We start from the raw sequence: 6,289 nt of genomic DNA, 5'->3' as shown, positions 1-6,289 counted from the left end.
TCTTTTCTAAAATGCAGTTGGTCACATGCTGCGTTCCCCACAGAAGGAAACCAATCACAGTAGCTCCTCTCAAATGGGACTGATGTAAAAGCAGAAATACGTCCAGGCGCACTGTGACAAGAACAAGCAAGCTCTCCCTCTTTCATTCAAACAAAAAGCAGTAATGGTGAGGAGAAAGACTAAATTAAATCTCAAGATGTTATTATAATTATTCATCATTCCAGGTAGCTTTTAAAGTTGGATTGTTTTTATCGGGGTGAAAAATACAGAATAATCCATGTATATATACTGCCTCTGAAGACAGAAAGAAATCTCAGTTATTTAACAGACTTGGAGAACTCCTTACAGTTGGCTTCAATCTGCTTTTATGCAGTGATTTTAATACAGTTACATCAGAAAATGACAATAGCTGTCCTTTTTGTTTTTGATTGCATTTCTATGCTGAAGTTTTTATAGGTGTTTCTATAGGTTTTGTGTAGCAGAGTGGTTCTACAAGCAGGTCAGTGCATCATTAGATGGTTTCAGAGAGTTACAAGCTTCTGTAAATGTATCATGAAAACAATACAGCATGTATTGATATTAGAAAATGTACTTTGTAATTTGTACTTTTGAATATTTAAATATTTTTAAAACCAAGTACTCTAGTACTTTAACTCAAGTAAAATTTTGACTGAGCAACTGTCACTTGTAGTTGAGTAATATTTGACCAGGAGTATCTATACTTTGACTCAAGTACTGGAGTTAAGTACTTTGTCCACCACTGGTAACACAACACACACACACACACACACACACACACACATCTGTCATCGGTGTGAGTGGTCAGTAACTGTCTTAACTTCACATCCCTCTGCTGAATCATAAGTGACGGAAAAAACAACAAGATGCAGTACCTGCTGATCAGGTGCGTCACAACCTGTCCTCCCAAATGTGTCAGATGGTGGACAGAATTTGTTGTTATATTGTTTAGTCTAGCAATTGCATAAAAACACAACTTTAATATGAAATATCAAATATAGTAATACATTTGGTAAATGTAACCCTAACCACGTAAGATTAAGTGTTTCCACCACTTTATTGTATATTGAAGTAGTGTTACCACTAGGGGGCACCATTACACCAATAATAGACAGCAAGTCATTCTTCTTCCCCTTCACTTTACAACTGTTTCTAGTGTGTTGGTGGCACATGGATCCATCTTGTGGCAGAACATTTAAGAGGCAGTGATCCTAGAACATATGTGTCAAACTCAAGGCCCGCGGGCCAGATGTGGAGAGAGAGAGAGAGAGAGAGAGCGTGTCAATATGGACAGATGTGTCGACTTGATATAAAAAACTTTTAATGATCATGAATCATAATATTAATGTACGCTTCTGTGGCGCAATATTTTTTTACTCCAAGTCTGATTTGTGTACTTTTAAATACTTAATTACTGCATTATTGTAAGTCATGATGAAGAGTCCAGACTCTGTCTCTCCTGTTCATCTCCTCCATGCGTGTCAGGGTGCAGTTTAACTTTTTCCTAAAATACTGCTGGTTCTGTGGTGTTAAATTTGAAATCTGAAGCCTGCAGTGCGCCATAGAAGCAACAGTTGACTTTTCTATTTAAGTTTTCAGAGCATTTTGGCCTTAATGTTAAATTGAGCAGGTCAATATGTTCATCTGTACCTGATGGGGTGATGGGTTTGTATTATTATATGAGCATATTTTTTATGGCAAATGCACTGCCATTGAGGGTTTCCATGATTAAAGTGTGCGATATCTTGTGTGAAGACAAAAAGCAAGAATTGTCAAATGTAACCCCCACCTGGATATGTGAGCTGAAATATTCTGAGCTGAAATATTCTCGTTTTCCTTTGTTATTGTTGAAGAAAAAAAATATTTTAAATCTTATTTATTTTATTGCTGCTACACATACGTATATATATGAACATGTATGTATATATATGTGTGTATTTATATTTGTATGTATACACACAATGCCTTAATCTGGCCATCCATGTTCCACGCATTCCGATAGATCCTTGCTCCAAATCGGGTGGTCCTCCTCCTGGTGTAGGATGGTAGCACTAAGGGCCTTGCCTAGGGGGCCCTCACTGTATATTGCTCTGACTGGGATTCGTACCCGGGGCGTCTACTACCTTTACTTTTACCTTTGTGCTAAAGTAAAGTAAATACAGTAAAAGTAAATCTACATTAAAAGTAAAGTTACTTTACTGAGTATGTTTACGTTAGCAATTTATAGTTGTTCATTTAATAGACCTGTCTTATCTTCTCTTTTGTATATTACCATTTTTCTTAAATAAAACAAAAGTAATGTAATTGAAAAAAATGCAGAACACGCAATATTTCTTATCTGATTACTCGATTAATCTGCAGAATAATCGATAGATTATACTTTAATTTTACTGGTTTGGCCCACTTGAGATCAAATTGGGCTGTATGTGGCCCCTGAACTGAAATGAGTTTGACACCCCTGCTCTAGAATAACATTACATTACATGAGCATAACACCGAAAATGGGACAAAGATCACAATAAGCATAAATTAATACCAAAGATTTTTTTTTAAGAAAAAGATGCTAAAGTAGGACCGGGAGATATTTTAACTAAGTATTTATGTAAGTTTTAGTAAGTCTTTTAATTACATCACAACAATGCAAGTACAGCTGAAAAAACAAATTGTATTAACACCAGATAATCCCCAAATGCTGTCATATATATTATCATAGGAGCTTTTGATAGTGTTCCCTGATAGTGTCATTGCTTCACTTGACTTTTTTTGTCTTGTCTTTTCTTTTTCTCTGTTTTACTCTTTTGATTGGCTTCATTTATGGATTATCAGACACAGAAACTAAAAAATAAATCCAAAAGACAACATGTTGAACAGGTTCCCAAAATGTTAGACAAAGAAAACTCAGAGACGCACAAGACATTCATCATAAAAGTAGCCTATGTGTGATTCATAAAAGCAGCAATTACTCATATTTTTACATTATCAGTGGATCAGATGACTATGAGTGATATGAAAGGTGTGGTTGCAGTGATGAATCCACAGATAATTATCACCCAACTCTGCAGCTCTCCCAAGCCTTGTAGTGGTTTTTAGTTTACCGTCTTGGTTCTCCAGATCTGCTCTCATCAGCTTTATTTCTAGCAGCAACATGCAGCTGTTTTCAGAAAAAAGCCTATACATCTATGCACATGAATGTATATGCACCTAATAGGAAACTGAAAAACTTATAGGTGCAGCAGGTGATTCTGTAGAAAAATAGTTAATTGCTGAGTCTTATTCCCAGGTTGTTAAATACATATGTTCTGGTAACGACACTTAACTATCAACTATCTTACCAAATTGTGAAGTCTAGATTTTCTAAAAACCTCGAAACAGAGCCAAGCGAGGGAGCAGAAGTCCTGTTTTTTCCCAGACAACTTCAATTACATTATGCTTAAATAATATTGCAGAGTTTTTTCCTAATGATGCCAAAAATAAACTGCCTACCTCAGCTTTGATGACCTGCTGGTGAACACACTGTATGCTGTGGTTTCACTGCATGATACGACTCAAACAGATACTTTCCTCAGTGAAGGTGAGATTCTTAGTTGATGCCACACTGTGTGAAACTGCCTAACATCATCTTGGCTTCATGATAACCTCTTTCATTGTGTAACCTACACTGTACATTTACTGCTAAACTGACAACTTCACTGCTCAACCACAATTGTAATGCATTATGCACACACTGCTCTATTCTTTAAAGGAGCTGTGACAGAATACACTGAAGGGATGATATTCTTGATATGTCTGCACTTCATCAGTTGACCACAGTTTTTTGCAGGCTGCCATGTTTTAAACTTTGGGTTGAGAGAGTAAAAATGACTGTGGTCTTTACTGATGGTAGACTGGCTATTTAAATGTTGGGTTTGTGTAGGATGTCCCATGTTGGTGGAGTGATTCTAGTAGTGATTTTTCCTGGTGCCCAAAATGAATCCTAATGTTGCTCCGTGTCTGCATATATGCACCAGCAAAACTTTATAAGGAGATATCACATGTATTGTGTTTTCAGCATCTCTTAATTAAGTGGAACTTATACAGAATTTTGTTTTTCCCGCCTGAACATATATCTAAGATCAGTATACACAATTCAGTCTTACAATTAATATTGCATTCTTTTAAAAACAAAAAACACTCTGCTTTACTCTTAGCTCTATGACGAAGGTAAAAAAAATTTGCCTTAAGAGAGACAGTTCAATGGTTATGTGGCAGAAGGGTGATGTGGCAGCAATAGAGGAAGCTAATGTTGTCATGTCACTGCTATTCTGTCATTTACGCAAGGTCATTGAGCAAACAGAGTGAAAAGTGGAAGAGGCACACAGATATGCATCAGTAACATACAATATGACCCTGAGAGTCGACAGAATATCTGTGATAATGGTTGTACGAATGTGTCATTTGTGAAAACACACATCTCTGATCCTTCCCAACTCATACTTTCATGCTTTACAGTCTGAGAGCAGCTCATCCTATAGGGAAGGACTCATAGTTTTCCATTTTATATTCAAATGATATCTTCTCACGTGGTATTCATTAAGGATGGGACACGTCAGCATCCGGTAATGTCGGCTATGACATGAGCATCTGTGTTTATTATAAGCTCACGTCATATTCAGAGTTCCATGTAATTGATTGAACTGGCTCCAATAACCTCAAGGACTCCAGGGGCTTTCACCGGTAGCGTTGGCATGGCAACTGCACTTGGACTTTTTATTTTATAAATGTATTTATAGGTGAATGTTCATCTCTCTCTCCTCTCTCACTCCTGCCTTATTAAAACCCCATTAAGCTCTAATGACCTGAATTCATCCAAATGGTCAAAACATGAGCTTGAACTCTGTGTACGTCGCTCAGCGAGTCCTCATCTTTCATTCTGTCCTCTGTTGAATTCATCCCGGTCATTACTGAACTTCCCGGTGCAGTGATTCATATGAATAATTTAATGTACCCTTTGCTCGCTTTTTACGTCCTCTCGTTGTTCATCCCCCAATGAGAAAACAACACAGACCTGAGAAATCTTTTGAATCCACAGAGATGTGTTCTTCATTCATAAAATATCTTTAAATGACACCTGTGAAATACCAAATAAATACTCCTTTAGATGTTAGTAGCCACACTATGCAGCACCAAACAGGAGGCAAACAAAGTTAGCAACTAACTGACGAACATAGCAGAGCCTTTAGAGTGAGATATTTTCTTCAGGAGCTGATGGAGAGAAAATAGAGCTTAAAACAGAGTGAATACTGGACTCAAAATGTCTGCTGGACACATCTGTTTGCTAATGAGTCATTTATGCTGCTCCCTGTTACAGTTTTGAAGTATTTGTACTCTAGTTGAGTATTTATGTTTTGTGTTACTTTCCATTCCATTACTGTATACAATATAAAATATTATGCTTTAAACTCCACTACATTTATTGACAGCTAGTTCGTTACTTTTTAAGATAGATCTTTTATACCGTGCACAATATCACAAGCTTTTAAAATCTAATACAGTGTTAAAAATTCCAACCTTTTTGGCTTATGACATCTTACAATAAGCAGTGTAGTCGAGGTCACATTTCAGATGACTATGAGGTGTTAACAGCTCCACCAAATTGTAATTTTCCCTAGAAACTTCTCACTCGAACATAAATGTTCAAACGATCAAATATCTCACCAAAAATCAAACACTGAAGGGGTCCAAAGTCCACAAAATAAAAACATATCTGAGTAATGGGACTTTTTACTCTTTCCCTTCCTGTTAATACTCTCACATCCCATCAGATTTATCTGGTGTTACTGCTTATAAAACTGAATATAAAGTACTTCACTACTTCAAAGTAGCTGCACCTCCATCAGCTAAAGCAGAAACATGCTATGACACAGTGATGATTCAGTATTAATAATCTAATGATGTCATACATGAGACAGAGGGGGCAAACTAGTACTTTTACTTTAATGACTGACTACATTTTGCTGTTAATACACTAATATCTATTTACTTTTTACTTGAGTAGCATTTTCAGGCAGGACTTTTCCTTGTAATATAATATTTTTATGTTGCTGTATTGGTATTTAAGTATTTAAGTAAAGGATCTCAATACTTATAGCACCACTACTTGCAATATTGAGTTTTTATTGTGTGTGCTGCTACTTTTACTTCATTGAAGAATCTGAGTGCTTCCTCCACCAGTCTTCAGATTAACTGAGGTAAATATAGATGTAGTTATAATAAGGATAACATGGATTTTTGA

This window comes from Lutjanus erythropterus, chromosome 3, assembly GCF_056507025.1.
Source record: "Lutjanus erythropterus isolate fLutEry1 chromosome 3, fLutEry1.hap2, whole genome shotgun sequence".
In the NCBI taxonomy this organism is placed as follows: domain Eukaryota; kingdom Metazoa; phylum Chordata; class Actinopteri; order Lutjaniformes; family Lutjanidae; genus Lutjanus; species Lutjanus erythropterus.
The sequence above is the reverse complement of the archived record's forward strand: the minus strand, read 5'-3'. Positions refer to the sequence as shown.